The sequence below is a fragment of the Suncus etruscus genome, chromosome 6 (genome assembly GCF_024139225.1).
Source record: "Suncus etruscus isolate mSunEtr1 chromosome 6, mSunEtr1.pri.cur, whole genome shotgun sequence".
Lineage (NCBI taxonomy): Eukaryota > Metazoa > Chordata > Mammalia > Eulipotyphla > Soricidae > Suncus > Suncus etruscus.
The window spans coordinates 80,944,886-80,970,060 of NC_064853.1; the positions used below are offsets into that span (position 1 = coordinate 80,944,886).

Here is a 25,175-nt window from a genome sequence, read left to right on the forward strand (position 1 = left end):
GAGAAAGGGATGTAATGGGAAAACATAGGGTCTGTGTGTTGGTTATATTGGAGAGCTGTATATCCAAAGCAAAACTCAACAACATGAAAACATGAGACTTAAGATGAAATCACAGAACTTTAACGTGTCTGCCATGGTGGCTGGTGGGATGGTGGGTGTTAACTGGGGAGTGGTAGAGAAGGAGTACTGGTGAGAAGATGTGCCACTGTTGGTGGGATTGTTGTTGAAATATTATATGCCTAAAACAATTCTTTAAAAAGAAAATCAAATCAAATAAAGAAAAGAACAACAAAAATTAAAAGAAAAATGAGAAATTTCTTTTTTGGGGTGAAGATGAGATCATACCTAGCAATGCTCAGGGGTTGCACCAGGAATTATTTCTGACTGGCTCAGGGGACCATATAGGGTGCCATGGATTGAACTCAGATCTACTATGTGCAAAGCAAACACCTACCTGCTGTGTTATAATTTGGCCTCTTAAAATAGAGAAATTTTAAATAATTACACAGTAAAGTCAAAGTGTAAAGACTCTGGTGCTTTTAAAACACTAGATTTAAAGCATAAATGCAATAGGGGCCAGTACAGTGGATAAGGCACAGTTGACCCAGGTTCAATCCCCAGCAGCCCTCCCTCCTCCCTCCCTCCATCCATCCTTCCCTTCTTTCTTCCCTCCCTCTCTCCCTCCTCTCCTTCCTTTCTTCCTTTCCCTCCATCCGTTCCCTCCTTCCTTCCCTCCTTCCCTCCCTCCCTCCCTCCTTTTCTTCATGGACCATGAGCACTGCCAGGAGTAATTTCTGAGTGTAGAACCAGAAGTAACTGAGCATTACCAGTTATGGTTTCAATTCCATCAACCCTCCAAAAATGAACTCATTAATATCTGAATACTAACCATACAAATGAAGCTAAATTGGCAGTAGAAACAAATACATGACATTTTTCAGCTTAACAAAGATTTTTAATTTTTAGACATACATAGGTATATATATATATAATTATTTTTTGGAGTAACTTTGCTGTTTAAAAGTTTTTTATTATAATTTTTATTTTAATCATAGTGGCCTACATATCATTGACAATAATATTTTAGGTACATATTAACATAAAATCAGGGGAATTCCCATCACCAAATTGTCCTCCCTCCACCTCCGTTCCCATCCTACCTCCCATATTCTCCTCCCTCACCCCTGGGGCTGCCAGAATAAGTGGTCCCCTCTGTGCCTAGCTAACTACTTAGTGGTCCCACACCTGTTTGGTCTTGGTACCTCCCTTATTTCCCTCTCTAGTTGGGAGGTGGGACTAGATAGTTCAAGTTATGTGGTTTTGTTTGAAGAAGGGAAAAGTAATAAACTGGGGAAAAAGTCAAATACGCCGAAAATGGGCAGAGTCCTTCTGGAAGCTCTCATCCTAGTTTTGAGAGACGAAGTCACAAAATTATTTTAAGAGGTATCCTTTACTTTCAAATATTTTAGAAATATCAGTTTCCAAAGTTCTTAATTTATGCACATTACAATTTTCAGTGTTTTGGTTGGATATCATTTACAGTAAGGAGCCAAGGTTACTTGAAATAAGCCAAAACAAAATAAAACTTGTAATTATATTATTGGACATTTTTCCAAATTTTAATCAATCCTTTTTGAGCTCCTGAAGCAACTGCATCATTTCAAATGCAAATCTGTACCATCAAAGACAATTTCCTTAAAATAAAAAAGCTTCAAATTTAAAAATAAATGTGAACTCTACTTAATACAATACAGATGAATCCTTGAGTCTTCCCTCCCAAAACACAGTATTTTTAAATGATACTTTTAACAGGGGTTAAATTTAAACAGACCCAGAGCCAAATAGTAAGAACATGGGAGATCTGCTTGTTGTATTCATAATCATTCAACCTGATACAAAGCAGAGGTACCTAGCAAGGGGCTCTTCTCTTCACCCCAAAATAGCAAGAAACTCAAGACAAATGCTCAAAGCACAAGGTTAATACTCAATTTTGATGTGTTCTTTTTATATAAAAATCACTTTCTGAATATGCAATTTGTTTCTAGACTTATAAACTGCCAACCACTCAAAACTGCTTCGAAGAATTTTTCTCAATTTGATGCAAGTTAAGTTGACAGTGAAGAAATATATTTTTACCACATTAAGTCTCCCGTGTGGCCCATTAAAAGTTTTCAGGATTATTAGTACAGTTATTAAATATTTAATGCATTAGGCAGAGGGCAATCTTTCCGTGCTATGAGAAATTTAAGTCTGGTATGCTCCAACCAGAACACTCAAACATTAGAGTTAACTGTTTGCAGATTTCTGTCCTTGGTGCCCAAACACCAGTTAAAATGTGGAATACAAGAGGAAAGAACTTAGCCAAGAGCTTAACAGAACAGAGAAAGAAGCTGGGGCAAGAGTCAGGCAAACAGGAAACATCCCCTCATTTGTCCTGATGCCAAAATGAACTTACACAATTGTCCTGGGGCAACACTGAGTATGGGAAAATCCATCAATTCCAACACACCGAGAATAAATGTGTCAAAAAAAAAAATAGGCAGGATAAACCCTCTGGTTCTCCACTCACACCTCCCACCTCTGGAAAGAGTTCTGTAATCAAACCAGACCTATAGGATCCCTTTTTACACTTTTCTCTGGGTAGTTTGTAAAAGCTCCAAAGGGCTGTACTCACTATAAGTAGGGTCATTACTTTGGAAACAGTACAAAAAAATACCACCCAGAAATAATAAGAGCTGATTAGAATTATTTTTAAAGATTTCCTTTTGGCACAGGTTTATCTCAAGAAGGCAACTCCCTTGGAAAATTAGATACAACATAGTTTTCTCCAAATCACAAAGTTTCTTTCCTTTTTTTTTTTTTTTTTTTCAACATAGAAATCTGGTGTTGAGCCTCTAGGAATCCAGAGGCCAGCATGGGCCACTCTCCCTGCACTGTCTTAGCATGAAGCCACAGGTTGCCCTGGGAAATACCCGTCTCAATTCCCAGGCCACAATAGTGGCCTTCTTTCCTCTGGAATGTATCCCTGAGAAGCAAAGTCAAATGTCTCTGCCCTCCTTGCCCTTCGGTTCAAATAGCCTAAACTAAACAGTCCAGAGGCACCTCTTCAGGCTCCTCTCCCCCTCCTGCCTCAAAGATTGTGTAATTCTTTTCCTCCCTCTGACAGGTGCCACCTATAGTAAGGAAGCTCTTTCTGCTTTATCTCCATTTGTCCAGCTTACATTTGATTTCTTAATTATTTTGCATTTGGGCAATCTCTCCGGTATGACTTCAATCTGTAGCTTCCTGATCCATGGCAAATTTCCAAATCTCTTATAGTTCCCTTTCCTCATCAAGAAGATGTGAATACCAATCATACGAACTCATGGGATTATTGTATATTTCCTACAATTCCATGAAAAGAAGCCAGGTAGAGCCCAGTACACAGTGCTGCACAAATATGAACAGAAGCACTCAGAATAATTCTGAGTTTCTCTGCCTGCAGCTTCTCCCTTCTAAAAGGAAGAAAGAAGGCTCTTTGCACAGTACAACAATCTATAGAAAGTTTCTTGATACAGAAAGGTACTGACTCTGTAATGCCAAATTTAAATAGAAATTTAAATTTGATGAAAATAGGGGTAGAACCCAGTTCCTTCCTTCATTCCTCCCTCCTTTTTCTCCCTCCCTCTCTTCTTCCCTCCTTTCCCTCCCTCCTCCCTCCCACCTCCCTCCCTCGTTCCCCTTCCCTCCCTCCTTTCCTTCCTTCCTTCCTTCCTACCTTCCTTCCTTCCTTCCTTCCTTCCTTCCTTCCTTCCTTCCTTCCTTCCTTCCTTCCTTCCTTCCTTCCTACCTTCCTTCCTTCCTTCCTTCCTTCCTTCCTTCCTTCCTTCCTTCCTTCCTACCTTTCTTCCTTCCTTCCTTCCTTCCTCTCTTCTTTGATGTTTCCATTTTGGGGGCTACACCCAGTGGCACCCAGGGATTACTTCTGACTCTGCAATCAGAAATTACTCCTGGGAGGTTCAGGGGACTATATAGGATGCCAGGAGTTGAACTCGGTCAGCTACATACAAGGCAAATGCCCTATCCACTGTGCTATCACTCCAGTCCCCCACTTATTTTTTTTCTACTTTGTTTAAACATCATGGCTACAAGGATGCTCATAATACAATTGGGGTAATTTTTTAAAATTACAAAGTTGTTCATGATTGAGTTCTGTCATATCATATACAACACCTTTCATCAGTGCACATTTCCCCCCACCAATGTTCCAGTTTCCCTCATGACCTCCCTACTGCCTGGCCTTGGGGCCGATATTTAATTTTTTTCTTTCTTCTTCTCCTCCTCTTCCTCTTCCTTCTCCTTGCCTCTATTCCTCCTTTCCTCCCTCCCTCTATCACACTCTCTCCTTCTCCCTCTCTCTTTTCTTTTTAAACACTGTGGTTTGCAGTATTATAGAAGGAGTATCATGCATATCACCTTATTTTTTTTTTCAGCACCGAGTTCTTGTCCAGAGCAATCATTTCCAACTTTCATTGTCATAGTGGTCCTTCTATGCTTTAACTGTATTCTCCACTATTTGCAGCAATCTTCCTACCTGGGACCTTGATCTCTATTGTATCTATTGTCTCTGGATCTTATTACCATATTATCTCCTTCTAACTCATTTTGCACAGCATAATACTCTCCATATCCATCCATGTATAAGAAAATTCCATGGGCCGGGTAGGTGGCGCTGGAGGTAAGGTGTCTGCCTTGCAAGCGCTAGCCAAGGAAGGACCTCGGTTCGATCCCCCGGTGTCCCATATGGTCCCCCCAAGCCAGGGGCGATTTCTGAGCGCATAGCCAGGAGTAACCCCTGAGCGTCAAACGGGTGTGGCCCAAAAAAAAAAAAAAAAAAAAAAAAAAGAAAATTCCATGATTTAATTTTCCCTAACATTGTGGAGAGGTACCTCAATTTATTTTATCCACTCATCTGTTCTAGAGCACTTGGGCTGTTTTCATACTTTGGCTATTGTGAATAGTACTACAATAAATATAGGAGTGTAGAGTGCTTTTCTGCACTGTGTTTTTTGGGTTCCTAGCTTATATTCCTAAGAAAGGTATTGCTGAGAAACCAGTTTATATTTCATCCCAGTCTCATATTTTTAACATGCCAGACTACTAGTGTAGCAATATACAATTTATTGACCAAGACACATTTCAAGTCGAAAGAAGCTGTTATGAAAAATTATGCGACAATTAACTAGGTCAGGCCTCTTTAACAACCACTTATATACAGTTTCTCATTATCAGGATAAACACTATTAGATCCAAACTCAGTTGTTGCCTGTTGAATACAGTTTTACTAAAACACAATCATGGCCATTTATTTCCATATCGTCTTCCTGTCAAATTAACTAAATGTAATGGGCAGTATTGTATCTTGCTTCAAAGTCCAAGATAATTATATGACTTAACAGAAACTTTGTTTTGGGTTCATATGAATCAGAGATACAATTTCATCAGTGTGCTAGCTGATAACCTCTGACAAAAAAAATCAAAGAAAAAAGTATTTTCCATCTGTTAAAAATATAGGTTATGTTGTAGCCATTCCAAATTAAAAATGAAACTTAAATTTAACAAAATATAGCTTCCTCTTGCTGTTGCAAATGTTCACAGGATTCTATTAAACTAGAAAAGATTCCCTCAAAGTAGGTATATCTTGGCATTTTGTCTACATTATGATTATATGTGGAATGGTCAAAGAATCAACAATTTAATATGGACAGAAAAAAAGGCTGTGGATGGAAGGACAGGACTGTATGTTGCCACACAGGCCTGTCACTTGAAGACTGTGTGCATGATTTGGCAACTCAGGGCCCTGGACAAGTGTGGTTAACAAATCGGGTCCTTACTCTCTTTGCATCCCATCTGCAAAACTGGGAGGACAGTAGCATGCAGCAACTACTACCAGAGAGGGAAGGAGCTCTCCTGTTATTGATGTAATTTGCTTTATTGGTGTTATTGGTGAAGATATTCTGCTGAAATAATTTAAACCACCAGATTTCAGGTGGTTTAGATTTCAGGAAGGCAGATTTCAGATCCACATAAGGAGATATTTTATCACCTGCCTATCTGGTAGTCAGATTACAAGACATTTTGTGGAAGATCAACCTCCCTGATACTGTCTGTCCCTGGAGCAGGCATGATCCTAAGGCAGAGTGTGTATAAGGTAGATAATTTATCATGAATGATTCATATTTTCCTTCATGTTTCAAAAATTATGTACTTCCTAAAAATTAAATAGGTACTATCATATTAATAGGTAAATACAACATATTGTATCATTGTCAATGAATTATAAATACAGTATATTCCAACCAATTTAAAAAATTATCAGCAATTTAAAATAAAATAAAAAGCTAGCTCCATTTTGCTGGAAAGGTGACTGGGAGGGCAAGAACACAGTAGCAGCAATTGCCACAGATTCTGATGGATCAATGAAGGATGTGAACTGGTCCCAAACAACAGACTCAGTGGTTTTGGCTGGCAGGGCACTAAGGCATACTGTATCCGATTCATGCTGGGTCCATTCAACCTAGATCCACTGATGATCTGCCAGACGCCTGAGGCTAGGCCCTGGCTTTCTCTCTCAGCAGCCTGCCTTATTTTTAGTGGAGCTGGACAAGCTATAACTGTGACCACAGCAAGTGGGAAAAGTTGATTCTACAGTGGGCCTCGAACTCCAGCAGTCTGTAATCTTGGAAGAAGGTTACCACAAAGTACAACTGCATGTTCTCCTGGCATTTTATAGGGCTGAAGGTTAGTATTCAGGATCTGCATACTAATCAAATGTTTAAAAAACAATGGAGGTGCAGCTACTGAGCAAGAAAGCATGGATATGCCATAAATCATTATAGCTGAAACACACAGGATGGATATTTAACAGTAAGCACACCCTTAGCACACTGCCAGGATGACAATGGGGAAACAATATAGACCTCCACCATGCTTAGAGAATGGAGATGGTATATCTGATGACTCAACTATTACCAACCACATATATAGACTCTCAGATAAGGACTTCAGAGAAGAAATATGGAGGACGTTCAAATAAAGCATAAAATGAACAGAACAAACCACAACAAAGACTCAAGAAGATATAAAATTAGAAGTGAGAAAACTCCAAATTGAAATAACAGGACTGAAAAACTTGGTAGGTGAAATGAAAAATGCACTGGAAAGCTTCACCAGAAGAGTTACAGCAACTGAGAAAAGAATCAGTGAGCTCAAAGATGATATGTATAACAACTCCATACATTAGAAGAGGTTGGAAAAGAGCCCTAAAATAATTATTAATAAAAATTATTTTAAAAAATCCTCAAAGCAGATGCAAATAAAGTCTAGAATAAAATAAATAGAAACAACTTAAGAATCATTGGAGTCCCAAGAGTCCAAGGAAGAAAACCCCCCTTAAAATTCAACAGTCAAAGATATCATTTCAGAGAAGTTCTAGAAATAAAGAGTGCATGCAACCACATCCTGGATGCCCAAAGAGTAATAGCTAAAAGAGATATAAAGAAAAGAATTCCAAAACACATCTTAGTCACAATGATGAATACTACAGACAGGCACAGGACACTGAAGGCTGCAAGATCAAAGAGGGAAATTGCATACAAAGAAGTATCCTTAAGAGTTACAGCAGGGGCCAAAGTGATAGCATAGAGCATTTGCCTTGCATGCGGCTGAACCGGGACAGACCCAAGTTAAATCCCCAACATCCCATATGGTCCCTCAAACCTGCCAGGAGTGATTTCTGAGCACAGAGCCAGGAGTAACCTCTGAGCACCACCGAGTATGCCTCGCCCCAAAAAAAAGAATTACAGCAGATTAATCACAAGCAACTGTCAAGGCCCAAAATTAGTTGTGGGATATAGTGACAAAAAATCAACAAAATGAATGTTTGCCAAGAATACGTCACCTGGTCAGACTTACATTCAGAAAGAGTATACAGCTTCATGGATAAACCACAGCTCAGAAAATTTACAGACTTAAAACCAAACTTAAAGAAAGAACTGAAGGGTCTACTTTAAGGCAAGGCAGGCCCCCAAAACACACCAAACTTCTACATTAAGATAGTATTTAATCACATAATCATTTCTCTTAACATCAATGGACTAAATGCATCCAGAGACAGAGTAACAAAGTGGATCATAACCATAAATCCAACATTTTGCTGCCAGAAAAAAAAAAGTGAATAGTTAGAGTAAAGATAGACTTAAAGGCAAAGACTCATAGACTCACAGAGAAAAATCATCAAGCAAAAAACTCACTTAAAAAGGCTAGGGTGTCCATATTAATATCAGACAACACAGACTTTAGGTTTAAAAAGATTATAAACAGACAGAGATGGGCATATCTTACTAATCAAGGTATGTATACACAAAGAAGAAATCACACCTCTAATTATATATATGTATATATACACACATATATATGCATATATATACATACATGTACATATACACACAAAATTATGGGTCAGAAAAATGCTGAAAACAACTTTTGATAAACATGAAGAAAGACAACTGTAACAACAGAACAATAGTGAGAGACTTCAACACTTTCTTTTCACCCCTTTCCAACCAGGCTAAAACTTAAAAAAGATAAACTGGCTCTGAAGGAAGAAACAGAATATATATTTATGCATATATATTTTAGAGAGATAAAGAGTTCTTCCACAGAAAACTGGATATGCAATCTTTCCCATGCACATGGAACATTCTCCAAGATAGTCTACATGCAGAACATAAACATACCTCCATAAAACCAAGATGATAGAAATTATATCAACGATCTTCTCAAATCATGATGCACTGAAAATATAAGTTAGTTACAAACAGACACAGAGAAGAAACTGAATACCTGGAAATTAAACAACTCACTACTGAATAACCAGTGGATCAGAGATTAAATCAAAGAGGAAATCAAATGATTCCTGAAAACTAATAAGAAAAAGACACAAATTATCAATGAAAGCAAGAGTAGGTTATTTGAAAAAAAAAAAGTAAGGTTGATAAGACATTATCAAGACTCAGAAAAAAAGAGAGAGAAATTTAACTATCTGAATCAGAAATGAAAAGGGAGTACACTACCAATACTGCAGAAATTCTAAGGGAAATCAGAGATTACTTTGAGAAACTTTGTCACAAAACAAGAGAGCCTGGAAAAATGGATAAACTCATGGATTCTTATAACCTCCCAAGGTTGAACCAAGATGATCTGGAATATCTGAACAGACCTATCACTATTGAGGAAATTGGATGAGTAATCTAAAGGCTTTCCCAAAATAAAAGCCAAGGCCCAGGTGGATTCACTGGTGAATTCTTTCAAACCTTTAATGAGACCTACTGCCAATCTTTTTCAGGCTCTTCCAGGAAATTGAAGAAACAGAAACACTGCCAAATAGTTTCTATGAAGCTAACATTGTCTTGATACCAAACACATAGACACCACAGTGTGGCAATCTAATAGCTTTTAATTTTCAAATCCATTTTTTCACAGTAACAAGATAGGATAGGGGGATAGCAACAGAGAGAGAAATGAGTGGCAGGTCCTTTCCCAGACATAATTTCTTCATACTGACTTCATGGCCATTTTGTTGGGTCACTTTGTTTAATGCAGAGAAGCAAAATGAACACTGAGTAGACAAATCCAACATCACAGAAGAATTAACCAACACAACTAGCCTGCTGCTGCTCTCTCCCCCAATATTGCCTAGAAAATGAATGAAGCAGCATCGAGGCGGGAAAGGCAATGGGTAGATCAGGAAATAGCTTAGTGTCAAAATTATGTGTTCATCAGTTTTGGATACTAGAGACCAGGATGTGGTACTGACTAGGGAAATAGTGGTAAAAACTAACCAAGAACCCAGAAGTTGTGAGGAGGAAGGAAAGTGGATGAGTGTGAGATGAGAGCAAAGAGATGAGATGGTCAGGGAGAACCTGACACTGTGCTTCTCAGCAGGTTTCTTCAGATGCAAGTTAATCAATTGCAGCAGGTGCAAAGTTCTAGAGAAGATCAATCTGAAGGTAGTCGTGGGAAACACCAACTAGTGAGTGCAATCAGTGTTAGCTTTGTCAGAAGGAAGAAGTCCAAACTTCACAAAGCAATTTAAGAATTTCTGGAGTGGCACCTTACTTTTCTCCCATTCCTGTACTCCACTCATACTATCCCTGTCACCAGGTCAAGTTGTCCTGAGCTTTTATAGACTCTTTCCCATGTACCCTCTACAGGGGAAAGTTTCTAGAAGGTTGTATTAAAAAAAATCAGGATTCAAATTTCTACTGAATAATTCTAGAGCTCAGTTCCAGGACCTATTTCTCAACAAGAACTTATGTACAGTAACAAACTTTGCCATGCCCCTATAGTCTCCCTGCCATGCTTCCCAGCAAAAAAATAGTTAACACTTCATAATACTTGGAAAGTAGTTCTTGCCTGCCTCCCCTGGAGTGTGGGCTTCAGGGTGGTGCTAAAGGAGGCAGAAATACAATCTGGGATTTAACCTAAAGAGGTCAGGGGAGAAATCTCAACTCTACCAAGTAGCAAAGGATCATTGTTGTATCTGTAAAAGGAGAATGAAACTTATTTTCAAAGGTCCTAGGAAATTGCAATTACAAGAACCTAGTCCTTTCTGTCTCTTATACTGGTTGAGGAATAAATATTTACTCTTTTTTTCTTCCTTTCACCCAATAACTGGGAAATGACTAGATTGTTCCTTTATTCCTTCCGATTTGGCTGAATATCAGGGCACATATTTACGGACCACAGAGTAAGAAAACTCTATGCTGTAGATCTGTTTGGTAGCACCATACCTGGCATAGCACATATGTGCTGTTCATTTACACTATATAGTTTCCTTCTATTATGTCTGGAAAAATTTGCATGTGGTTTCTCAGACTGTCCCCACAATCAAACACTGTTCCCTTACCAATAGAGATTTTGTTACTCTCTCCATCTCCTTCCTTTCAACAATAGGCAGTATTGTTTCCTAATTCAGACTAAGTTCAAATCACAATTCAAACAATTATCTCTGGGTATGAGGAAATCACTTAAAAGTTGACCTTAACTTTCTTCAAAAGAAAATTTAATATACATCAAAGGATTAATTACTGTAGAATAAAACATCTATAACAGAAGCATGTACTTTTTTTGTTTGTTTTTTGGCCACACCCAGTGATGCTTAGGGGTTACTCCTGGCTTTGTACTCAGAAATCATTCCTGGCTTGGGGAACCATACGGCATGCTGTGGGATCGAACCACGGTCCATCCTAGGCTAGCACGAACAAGGCAGATGCCTTACCGCTTGCACCACTGCTCCGGCTCCAGCATGTACATTTTTGACATTTTGAGATTTTATAATCAGATACCACATAAGTTCTCTTTATCACTTGGAAAGAGGTATAGCTAACATTTTGACCATTTTCCTTCTTTGAATTTTTTGAAAATTTCCTTAACTTTTAGTAATTTTACATGAGTATTACTTAATCTATAAAAATTTATGCCCATGCTAAGAACTATGTACAGCACAGAAAAAAAGTGTTAAGAAAGTGAAGGAAGGAAGGAAGGAAGGAAGGAAGGAAGGAAGGAAGGAAGGAAGGAAGGAAGGAAGGAAGGAAGGAAGGAAGGAAGGAAGGAAGGAAGGAAGGAAGGAAGGAAGGAAGGAAGGAAGGAAGGAAGGAAGGAAGACCCTGGGTTGGGAGCTCTCATATTAGAAATATTTCCTCTGTCATCCCTTTCTTTTAAAAGAATGTTGAACAGTTATGGTCATATTGGGTTTCTTTTCTTTTTTTTTTTTTGTATTTGGGCCACACCCAGTGACACTCAGGGGTTACTCCTGTCTATGCGCTCAGAAGTTACGCCTGGCTTGGGAGACCATATGAGACTCTGGGGGATCGAACCGCGGTCCGTCCTATGCTAGCGCTGGCAAGGCAGACACCTTACCTCTAGTGTCACCATGCCGGCCTCTTTATATTGTATGTAATTTTATTGACAACTATAAACTTATCTTTTTGTTTTGTTTTGTTCTGGGGGCCACACCTATCATTGACCAGGAGTTACTACAATCCTGGCAGGTCTTGGGAAACCACATGGGGTACAGAGATCACACCAGTGGCTGTGAACAAGGTAAACACCCACCCTCCCCACTGTACTATTGCTCTAACCCTGAATATATCTCTAAACATATGGGTGCAGATATGTTCATATACTTTGAACATATTTAATATGCCATTATGCTCATATTTTCATATACCCTGAACATATGTGTGTATAAACACTCAATAGCATAGCTATATCAAAATTTATTCATTTTAACTCAACATCATCTACAAGTCTTCACTATTGTAAATAATGCTTCAATGTACATCTTTCTGGACAAACCTTTTCCTCGCAGCAAATAATTTCTAAACCACCTCTTTCTACTAGTAGAAAATCTGGTCTTTCCTGAGATAATATCTTACCCAGCTTGGAAAATGAGGCACAGAAGAAAGACCATTAGACAGCCAATCTGCTGCCAAGGCTGCTCCATTACTAACCACCAGGATCATTTGAATCAGAGCAAACAGAGGGAGCAGTGACTTTGGTGGCCAGATAATTCCATGGCCAGCACACATTATGTTCTCAAGCATTTGCCATGAGAGTGTTAGTTTATTTAGCTGTAAACCAGGGAATGAAAATAAAATCATCTTCATATTCTTCAGCACCTTTCTAAGTGAATGACTGGTCTTAGCACAACAAAACTTTAGAAATCCAGCCTTGATTAAAAAAATTTGCTATCTAACTTAGTCTAAGCATCCAGTTCAGGTACTAAGAAGCTTTGTGTGTTGAGCTATCAGCTAGGTACACAGAAAGGGAAGTAATCTCTGACTTTGTTTGAAAAGGAGCAAGGAATTTTTAGAGAAATCAACTACTGATACTTACAGGACCCCTTATGACAGCAATGTTCTTAGGGAAAGGATATATGCTAGAGGGTTTGTGTGCAACTGTGTTCACTGATCATTTCTAGAAAGTAGGGAGTTCTGTTAGGAGTTCTAACAGAAAGCTAATTTAGACATATACCCAAAGCCAATGATCAAGGAGTCACTCACTGGCAATCTTTGCTTTATCCAAATTTACTTCATTGGATCATTTGCCTATCCCAAACCAAAGCAGAGAAAACTGGTGAAAAATGGGAATAAAGTTAGATGTAGGCTAAATGAGGGAGAGAAGTTGCTGCCATACTGAACCTGGCAAACCTGCTGTCTGGGTCCAAATTACTGAAGCCATCTTGGGGAAAGGCAGGCCCAGTCCCTGCATTATCAAAAGGTCCATGATTCCATTCACCCAAATTTAAAGCCAGACCTAATGGCTAGTTTTAAAGAGCTGCTGCTGTGCTGAACCTAGTAGGCCAGAGGCACTGTGGTGCTTAGTCATCCTAGAGCTAAAGTTACTGGAGCAAAGAACCATATGACATCTCCAACATTCACAGCACTGACAGTCACATAGGAACAGAAAACTCAATGAGAAAGTTGTGCAGAAACCTCCTCAGCTTAATTAGCTAAAACAGTAGTACAGAAGACTCATAGCTGTCTAGCACAATACAGCTCATAAAATCCATAGATAATAACTTTAGTAATATCATTGTAAGATATATAACAAGAATAAGAAACAGCTGTCACAAGAAACAGAAAGCAAATTATTTTATGCCTGCTAAGGGGGGCTGGCTGTGGGAATAGGTAGATAACTTGGGAGACTATAAGGAAGGTCACACTGGGTAGTGGAAGTAATGTTAAAAGTTAAGTAATGTTAAAAAATTAAATACTTGAAATAACTGTATAATGAATCACTTTGTAAATCATGGTGTTTAAATAAAGTTTTTCAAATGGAGTGAAAAAATGATTAAAACAAAAAGGAAGAGGTAGTGAAGAAAAATAAGTGCAAAAGTTAGCAATGGCAAGCAGAAAGTTCTAACAAAGCTGTTGGGGTGATCTACAACAGAAGAAAGCTGTGGATAGTCCGTGAGAATAGGGAAAGATAGAGCTACTAGTGATCAAAGAACAATTATGATTAATTTACACCAAACGTCACCAGACCTCACTGAAGATAGAGAAATATAAATCCCAGAAAGACCTCAGGGTAATATCTATGAAACCCATTTCCAATAATAAATGAATAAACTTTAATGTTCTGGAAGAGTTACCCATGTAAGGCATCTTATCTGCAGAAGATATCAAGAGACAGACTGATTGAAAACCAACCATATATGAAAGAAGTGAGAAGAGCTCACACTGCTATGGAATCTAGCACCAAATTCAAGCCAGCCAAGGGTTCACTGAGTAAGACTAGGAAGCTATGGGCAGGATCTGTCCATACATATTCTCCTCACCCAGCCAGGAGTGTAGGGAAGAGAGAGTTCAGGACAATCATGTGTTCAAGGCCAAGGTCATTGAGGTTTCACTAAGCAGAAGAGGATATTGAGTAAGATGATACTCTCCCTTGTAATTGTATTTTAAGATTTCAGAGACCAGAAGAACTTGCATAGCCCACCCACAAACCTGAAGGCTTTAGAAATTATCTGTTCCCTTGATCTTCTTTCTTCACTAGTCTGTACCCTAGCAGCTCAACTCAATATAGTAGAATAAATGGGCATATGGACAAATGATTAGTGATATTTTTCTAAGAAGAGTTCAATGAACCCTTTTACTTTTGTTTATTTCCTGCGGGGGACTCTACTATTGCCCAGATGACCTATCTCCCACCACTACCAACAGACTGTCTCCAACCAGACTAGGATATTCTGCCCCAGGTACCACTGAAATTCTCACATCTTCAAAGCCTTCTCAGTACAGTTTCATGGATCACTGATTACAAATTGGATACTAACTACTTCCATCTCAACACTCCTGCTAACCTTCTACTTTGTTCTCCTTTTTCTTGCTGGCCAGCACTTATCGACCTACTGGCACACTATATGACTTACGCATTTATTTTGGTTACTTATATTGACTATCTCTGTATTAATCTAAGTGTCCATGAGAAAAAAATTTTGTTTATTTTATTTACAAACATATTCTAAGGGTCCCAAAAGGGCTTAGTAAATACACAACATGGAACAAATCCACTTAAGAGTAAACACAAATATCTAGGCTTGTTTATTCAATGACTTATTTAGTATTTCTCTCAAGATAGTCATATAGCTGCAGCAACAATTATCAAGAAGCAATAGTCTGTTTTGTTTGATCTCCAGGCCTAGTCCATACAAGAAAAAAAAAATGATCAGACACATTTGAGGTTTTTAGGAACTATCTGAAACACAGGAAGACACTGTCAGAACCAGTCTAATGTAGGCTTTTCTGTAAGAAAACTTCATGGCAGTTCAGCTACCCATCATCCTCTCATACCTGAAAGCTTAGCTGTTTGAAAAAGAAAAATTTTTCATTAGCTAGCATAATGATGCAAAAATAATTATTTCACTGATTCTCCATCCCGAGTTTGGGAGTGAACTTCAGACTGTAATTGCCGCCTAACTCCCAGTAGTAAACAAACCAGCTTTGCATTTAATGTTACCAGGAGGCTCTCCAGGTTTGCTCTTTGCAGCCAAAGGAATGTTGACACAGTTGCACACCAAGTTTCAACATGCTGATCATGTTAAAATAGTGCACAAGAAATATTTTTCCACTTTATAAAATGCCAGACTGTTTACATGCCTAAGTGGCCAGAGACTTTGCTATCTGTGTGTGGTCCTAAAGTTTCAATATCATAACCCATGAATACAAAGTGGAGCAACATGCAACAAACTAGTAGTTCCACCGCCAAATTTGGAATCAAAATGAAACCAAACAATAGTGAACTCATAATTGAGCAAGTTTAAAGGGGTAGGGATAGGGCTTTAAATATCTGATTTTATTATATTCATAGGTTTTAAGAAAAAACAATTTAGCTAAGACAGAGTGATATTTACACATTCATAGTGCAGAAAAACTTACATATTAAAGAGAGTGTGTGTATGCATGAGAGGATAAAAATAGCTCACAAGCTCTCTAGCTCTGACTACAGATTTCTAATCAAGATCACATACAAATATTCCCAGTGTACAGTTAACCACAAGCCCAGAGCCGTACAAAGATATATAAAATGGTTCCCAAGCACAGACTTTCATACCAACATTGGAGAGACAAGAGAGAGGCACTTCTTAGGTTTGGCCCAGTAGACAGCTTTGTACAACTTCCCAGGAGAACCATCAAAGGCGGAGCCTCAAGTTCACCACTCGGCCAAATGACAAGACATGCCCCATCTCCTTTGCTTTTCCCATCTTCCAAGTAGCATTGGCTTTGCTCGACAATAATTCAGTCTTCCTTTGAGCTAGAAATAGAATTTAAACGGAGGCTCCACCCTGTCCAGACAAGATATAACTGAAAAAAAAGAGAAAGAAAGACCTCACAGAAAGAAAAATTATCGACATTTGACTAGCTGAAGATGTGAACTCATTCCCAGAGCCTATGGTTAAAGTGCTCAAGACAGTTTCTGGAACCTGGGCTGTTTGCATTTTATCATTCCTCCAAGTCCAAAAATGCTTCAGGTTAGAAAGGACAGCCGGTTCTCACATTTTTAATAGCTCTCCACATGAAGAAAGTTCTTAGTACAGTGTGTCTAAACAAAAAAATAAATCACTTAATGTAAGCAGGTTCCTGTTGCAACACGAAATGCCATTTCCCACTTGATTGCCAAATGCACAAACTGTTATTCTCAGTTGACTGAATAAGTGAAAAAAATGGTACTTTATTACTAATTTTTTTGGACAATTTTTTTCTTTCTTTTTGCAGTTTCTTTTATGGAGTTTTCCAAGGCTACAGGTCAGAGAAGTTTTCCTGTTGCCATGGCAATAATGTAAATAAGTCAACTTTAAAATTCACTTGGGGGGTATGGAGCTGCCCTATTTCCGGCTACCTAAGCCTAGCTGGGTGTGTTTTGCACACTCTCTGCTATAGACAGTGGATCACAGCCATTCAACTGGCCTCCCTCCACTGCAGCTGCCATCCTCTAGCCAGGAAAATCCCACAAGTCCCTCAGAGGGTCCTCACTCCTGCTAGGACTTCTACACAAAGATGCAGTCATGGTCTCTTATGCTGAGAAGAGAAGAACACTGGAGAATGCAACATGACTCTTCTCCAAACAGAAACTAGAAGAGTATGACAGATACTGTGGTCTCCCAACCTAGCCAGAAAGTGCCTCCCACTGCTACTCACCACTACCACAGAGCAATGGCTGACATAAGGAACCATCAAGGACTCTTTGGGAGGGATATGGTTAGGGTTTGGGAGAGTCCAAAGGGGATAAACTATAAACCATTACCTTTCTACCACCTGTGCTACCCTGCTGTAATTTTCCAGCTCTACTTCACTGGAGGCCCAAGACTTCCCATAAAGGGCTAAGAGGAGGTTTGTTTCCAAATTCTAAAGAAATTCCCCATCACAATTAATTTGTTCATTCAGTCAGAATTCCTGGATCCCAGAGAAAAGAAAACAAGTATACATGACTCAGTTAACTGAATTGAATCCCAGGATCTTAGGAAGGAACACACAAGTCCTTAAAAGAAAAAAGCCAAGCAATAAGGAAAAGTATTTCGGCTCTTAGGAGAAACAATTCTACTCTTCACCCTTACACATTTCTAGATTTTCTTTCTGCTCACTACTGCTGCTTCTGAGACAGTGCTATGTTTATATATAGACATATATACATATACATACATATGTATATATATTAAAACACCTACCCAAAAGAATATGGTGTAATCCTAATTTATAGTAGCAATGAGTATCAAGTTATAAAAATAATTGGGTCTTTGCAACTATAAGCAAGTTAAAATGATAGTAGGGTGTATGGTTAATCCAGTATGGCTGCCATTCTTATAAGAAGATTTATAGATACAGATATGAAGAGAGAATACTACATCATAACGATAGAGGAAACTGTGGAATAATGTATCTACAAGTCAAAAAGGCCAAGTCTTGACAGTAAAGGTGAAAAACAAGAAGAAATATAAAAAGATACTTTCCTACAAAAATTTGACCTACAAATACTAGGTGTTGCTGGACTTTTACAACTTTTACTTTCCAGAAATATGAATCATCTATAGTATCAAATGACAACAGATCTAGTAAACTAATACAAAGCACTATTTCTGTCTTGAGCCAAAAAATAAAATAAAATAAAATAAAAATGGCAACATTTGTAAATAGACATGTCCTTCTATGGGAAGAAAGTCTGGATGTCAGAGCAAAGAGCAAATAATGTAGGTCTGTTCCTTCCCAGGGCATGGTGGGAGCAGACTAGACTCAGAAGACTTTGTTTGTTTGTTTGGGGGGGTCACACCCGGCAGCACTCAGGGGATACTCCTGGCTCTATGCTTAGAAATTGCCCCTGGCAGGCTCGGGGGACCATATGGGATGCCGGGATTCGAACCACCATCCTTCTGCATGCAAGGCAAACGTGCTATCTCCATGCTATCTCTCTGGCCCCATAGACTCAAAAGACTTTTACAAACTGCTCATGTGGTCCTCTCCCAAAGGACTAGCTTAGTACCTGAAAATATCTAGCTTCATAAGCTCTAGACTCAATGGTCCTCAAACTACGGCCCGCGGGCCACATATTGTATTTATTCCCATTTTGTTTCTTCACTTCTAAATAAGATATATGCAGTGTGCATAGAAATTTGTTCATATTTTTTGTTTTTACTATAATCTGGCCCTCCAACAGTCTGAAAGACAGTGAACTGGCCCCCTGTTTAAAAAGTTTGAGGACCCCTGCTAGATGGTCTCATCAACAATCAGTCCAAACCATTGCTGTCTCTAAGCCACCTATATTTAGAAGTTTGTTGGTCAATCACCTGATGCTAAGAGTTTACTCCTGAAAAACTCTGGAGACATCAAAACTCCTGAGAAGTTGGGGCCAAAGTGGTGGTGCAGAGCAATAAGGCATCAGTTTTGCCTGCACTAGATTAGGACTGTGGCTCGATCCTCCGAAGTCCCATATGGTCCCCCAAGCCAGGAGCAATTTCTGAGCGCATAGCCAGGAGTAACCCCTGAGCATTACTGGTATGCCCTCCCCCCCCCCCCCCAAAAAAAAAACTCCTGAGTGGCAACAACATAGACAGTCATGGATCTTGCCTAAACCATGGTACAAAGAAGAGTCCCAATAACACCCCAAGGAAATGAAGCTAATTTAAGGACAATATCAGGAGCAGCAGTCAGGCTGGAGGGCCACTGATGATGAAGGCCAGAGTTGTGTCTATGGCACCCCACGGCACCATAACCAGAAGGAAAATCAGTCTTATAGGCAACAATACCAAGCTCAAATATCAAGGAAAGTGTAGAAATCAAGAAGTCCAAAGAGTTATGTGCACATTTTGAAAAGATACTGACAAATAAGAGTAAAGCCACATAACTCACCATCATTGGGGTCTTCTCAGGTTTCTATGTCACTGTTTGAGTGCCAGTTGTAAAATAAATCCCATACGGTGTGAGATCACCCCAAAAGCATAATTCTACTGCCAGATAAACAGGTCAGAAAAAGCAAGATAACAACTTTTTTATTTATTTGGGGGGGGGGGGGTTAAACAGAAGGGGAGGGATTGTAGAATGACACCCAGTTATTAACCCAACACAAAGGCATACTCCCATCTTCTTCTATCCCTTTAATCTCTCTTTTGACATGTAAAAGCCCACCTGGATTACTCAACCATCCCCCTCCTGGTGAATGGGTATTGGTTTAATGAAGAAAAGTTAGTTCTGGCTGGGAGCACACACAGACACCACAAGACTTAGATTTACTCCATGGCTGGGTTTAGTAATATGAACAACTTTGTAACTGTGAAGGAAATCATAACAACTCTATTATGAATGATCTCGTAACCAAGTTGTTTAAATAAAGTAATTAAAAATATATAGCAAATAGCCATCAAGAGAAATGAAGTCATGAAATTTTCCTATATATGGATATACATGGAATCTATTATGCTGAGTGAAATAAGTCAAAGGGAGAGAGATAGACACAGAATAGTCTCATTTATCTATGGGTTTTTTTTTTCAAAGTCAAGACATTATTGTAATAATCCCAAAGACAATAGACTGAAGAGTTGGAAGGACCTGTCCATGATATAAAGCTCATGGTGGTCAATGCTGTTAGGGAAATTACTACACTAACAACTCGTATGACAAAGTTAAAGAATGAGAAAAGTAGAATGCCTGTTTCAATACAGCCAGGGGTGGGGGAGGAGGAAGATTGGGGGCATCAGTGGTGGGAATGTTACACTGGTAAAGGGAGATGCTCTGTTTATGACTGAAACTTAACTACAATCATGCTTGTAATTATGGTACTTAATTAAAAATTTTATTAAAAAAAGAGAGAGAAATCTTGGTTCTTGCACAGATCCTAAGACAAAGTATCTTCTAAATATATATATATGTATGTATATGTATATACATATATATAGCAATGAATAAATCAGGTGTTTATGCCTTAATTATAAATACTTATAACTGAGAGAGAGATGGGAGGTTTGGGCCACAAAGTGGTCCTCAAAACTTACTCCTGGCTCTGTACTCAGAGATCACTCTTAGCAGGCTCAGGGAACTATAGAGAGTAGCAGGAATCAAACACAAATAGGCTGCATGCAAGGCAAGTTTCCTACCTGCTGTACATTCTCTCCAGCACCCTTAATTTTATTTTAAATATAATGGAGAGGGATTAAAAAAAAACAGCAGAAAGATAAAACAAAAAATTATCAGATTAAATGAGGTGACCAAGAAACAAATGTTTCTTGGAAACAAATGACAATAAAGACACAAATTATCAGTATTTATGGGACACAGCAAAAGCAGTACTAAGAGAAAAATTTATAGCTTTGCGAGCACACATCAAGAAGGATGAAAGGGCCTACATGAATAGCTTAATAACACTGCTTATAAAATCAGAAAATGATCAACAAATGAAACCAAATACAGGTAGGCAGAGGAAATAACAAAGCTTAGAGCAGAAATCAATGAAGTTGAAATTCAGAAAACAATCCGAAAGATCAAGAAATGCAAAAGTTGTTTTTTTTTAAAAATAAACAAGATTGATAAACCACTGGCAAAACTCACAAAGAAATTGAGAAAGAGAAACTTGATAAACCGAATTGGAAATAAAAAGGAGATCACTGCAGATATTGCAGAGATTCAAAGGATAATCAGAGACTACTTTGAGAAACTCTATGCCACAAAACATGAGAACCTGGCAGAAATGGACATATTCTTGGACTCTTATAACCTTCCACGGATAAATAAGTATGAGGTAGCATATCTAAACAGCCCCCATCACCATTGAAGAAATTAAAATTGTGATCAAAAATCTCCCCAAAAACAAAAGTCCAGGCCCAGAATGGGATCACTAATGAATTCTTTCAAACCTTTCAAGAGAAACTTCTACCAATCCTTTTAGGGCTCTTTCATAAAATTGAAGAAACAGGAACACTTCCAAATAGTTTTTATGATGCCAACATCACCTTGATACCAAAACCAGAAAGAGATGCTGCCAAAAAGAAAATTACAGACCAATATCCCTAATGAACACAGATGCAAATATCCTCAACAAAATTTGGGCAAACAGAATTCAATGCATCATCAAGAAGGTCATTGACCACGATGAACTATGTTTTATCCCAGGAATGCAAGGATGGTTTAACATCCATAAATCAATCAACGTTATACACCATATCAACAAAAAGAAAAAAAAAACAATATGATCATATCAGTAAATACAGAGAAAGCATTTGATAAAGTCCAACACCCATTCTTGATAAAAAAAAAAAAACCCTCATCAAGATGGGATAAAAGAAACTTTTCTCAATATAGTCAAGGCCATCTACCACTAGCCAATGGCAAATATTATTATCAATAAAGATAAACTAAAAGCTTTTCCCCTAAAATTTGGTACAAGACAAGGCTGCCCACTCTCACCACTCCTATTCAACATAGTGCTGGAAGTACTTGCCATAGCGATTAAGCAATAAAAAGATATCAAGGGCATACAGATAGGTAAGGAAGAAGTCAAGCTTTCACTGGTTGTATATTATATAATATGTTTAGAAAACTCTATGGGGCCAAAGAGATAACATGGAGGTAAGGTGTTTGCCTTGCATGCAGAAGGACAGTGGTTCGAATCCAGCATTCCATTTGGTCCCCTGAGGCTACCAGGAGCGAGTTCTGAGTGTAGAGCAAGGAGTAACCCCTGAGCACTGCCGTGTGTGACACAAAAACCAAAGAAAAAACATATAAAAAGAAAACCCTAAAGTCTCTGTCAAAAGGCCTCTAGAAACAATAGATTCATATAGCAAAGTGGCAGGCTACAAAATTAACATGCAAAAGTAAATGGCCTTCTTATATACTACTAATAATAGAAAATAAATGGACATTTAAAAAAAAACCCATTCACGTTAGTGCCCTATCAAACTCAAATATCTGGGGTCAACTTAACTAAAGAGGTGAAGAACCTATACAAAGAAAACTACAAAAGCCTGCTTCAAGAAATAGAAGACACAAGGAAATGGAGACATATACCCTGCTCATGGATTGGCAGGATTAATATCATTAAAATGGCAATACTCCCCAAAGCATTGTACAAATTTAATGCAATCCCTCTAAAGATACTCATCACATTTTTCAAAAAAGTGGAACACTCCTGAAATTCATTTATAACAATAAACACCCACAAATAGCTAAGGCAATCCTTGGGAAAAAGGACATGGGAGGCATTACTTTCTCCAATTTTAAACTCTACTACAAAGCAATAGTCACCAAAACAACATGGCATTGGAATAAAGACAGATCCTCAGATCAGTGGAATAGACTTGAGTATTCAGAGAATGTTCCCCAGACATTCAATTAACTAATCTTTGTTAAATCCAAAATGGAGTAAGGAAAGCCTCTTCAATGAGTGATGTTGGCACAACTGGCTAGCCACTTGCAAAAGAGCGAACTCAGACCCCTATCTAACAGCACATACAAAGATTAAATCCAATGGATTAAAGACCTTGATATCAAGCCTGAAACCATAAGGTATATAGAATAAGGCATAGCCAGGATTTGAACCAGGATCTCCAGTGTTGGCTATATGCAAGGCAAATGCCTTACTGTTGTACTATCACTCTGGCCCCACATATATAATTTTAAAGTAACATTTTTTCTGCTCTACTTCCACTTCTTCCTCTGCACCTCACAGTGGAAAACCAATTAAATCTCTCCGATTATTGAAAAAAGTAAAAAAGAATGAGGCATAGGTAAAACACTCCATGACATTGAGACTAAAGGCATCTTCAAGAAGGAAACTGCACTCTCCAAACAAGTGGAAGCAGAGATAAACAGATGGGGCTATATTAAGCTGAGAAACTTCTGTACCTCAAAGGAAATAGTGACTAAGAAACAAAAGCCACGCACAGAATGGGAGAAACCCAATACTCATCAGACAAGGAGTTAATATAAAAAATATGCAAGGTGCTGACATAACTAAAGGAAAAACATATACCCCATCAAAAAAGTGGGGAGAAGAAATGAACTGACATTTACTGAAAGAAGAAATACAAATGGCCAAAAGACACAAGAAAAAACGTTCCACATCACTAATCATGAGGTACAATGAGGTACCATCTCACACCACAGACACTGGTACACATCACAAAGAACCAGAACAATCAGTGCTGGCTGGGATGTGGAGAGAAGGAGCTTTTACTCACTGCTGGTGGGAATGCTGGTTATTCCAACCTTTATGGAAAACAATATGGAGCTTTCTCAAAAACTGGAAATTGAATTCCCATATGACCCAGCTATTCCACTCCTAGGGATATACCCAAGAACACAAAAATACAATACAAAAATCATTTCCTCACACCTATATTCATTGCAGTGCTATTTACAATAGCCAGACTCTGAAAACAACCAAGATGCCCTTCAACAGAGGAATGGCTAAAGAAATTGTGGTACATATACACAATGGAATATTATGCAGCCATCAGGAAAGATGAAGTCATGAAATTCTCCTGTACATGATGTATATGAAATCTATTATGCTATTAAAATAAGTCAGAGGGAGAGAGATAAATGCAGAATAGTTTCACTCATCTATGGGTTTTAAGAAAAATTAAAGACATTACTGTAATAAGGCCCAGAGACAATAGAGTTAAGGGCTGGAAAGCTGGAAGGACCAGTTCACAATCTGAAGTTCACCACAAAGAGTGGTGAACACTGTTGACGATATGACTACACTAACAACTCGTATGACAATGTTAAAGAATGAGAGAAGTAGAGTGCCTGTAGAGAGTACAGGCAGGGGTGGGGGAGGAGGCATTGGTGGTGGGAATGTTGCTCTGGTGAAAAGGGTTATTCTGTTTATGACTGAAACCCAACTACAAACATGCTTGTAATCATGGTGCTTAAATAAACATTTATAAAAATGTTATTTTACACACCACTAAGAACAAAATATTAGCAATACATCACAATCTATATATTATTCATACCAATATGAAAACATTTTAAAGATTAAAATATGAATATTGAGGCTAATGAAATATATTCTATGGTTTGGTTCTGGGTTCTATAAGATATATTTAAGAGGAGAGTTGGTTCTTACTGAGAATAAATAATATTTCTAAAAATGTAAAAAAAAAAGTGGGGGGATATGGGACCGAAGAGATAGAATGGTGGTAAGGCATTTGCCTTGCATGCAGAAGAACAGTGGTTTGAATCCCAGCATCCCATATGGTCCCCTAAGCCTGCCAGGAGCGATTTTTGAAAGTAGAGCCAGGAGTAACCCCTGAGCACTGCCGGGTATGACCCAAAAAACAAAAAACCAAACAAAAAAAGGATATGATATATGCAACAAAGACAAATTAAACAAAGAAGTATCTAAAACTGTTCCTAATGCAATACAAACTTAAATTCTAAAGTATATGAAAAATTCCATGATTAAGAACATAAGCGCTGGCAAGGTAGCGCTAGAGGTAAGGTGTCTGCCTTGCAAGTGCTAACCAAGGAAAGACTGCGGTTCGATCCCCCTGCGTCCCGTATGGTCCCCCCAAGCCAGGGGCAATTTCTGAGCGCTTAACCAGGAGTAACCCCTGAGCATCAAATGGGTGTGGCCAAAAA

General features: G+C 38.5%; 1 protein-coding gene across 1 annotated transcript in view; it reads right to left on the reverse strand.

Moving 5' to 3' along the window:
• The window catches only part of SLX4IP (SLX4 interacting protein), a 247,744-nt gene that overhangs the window by 134,642 nt on the left and 87,927 nt on the right, over positions 1 to 25,175 (reverse strand).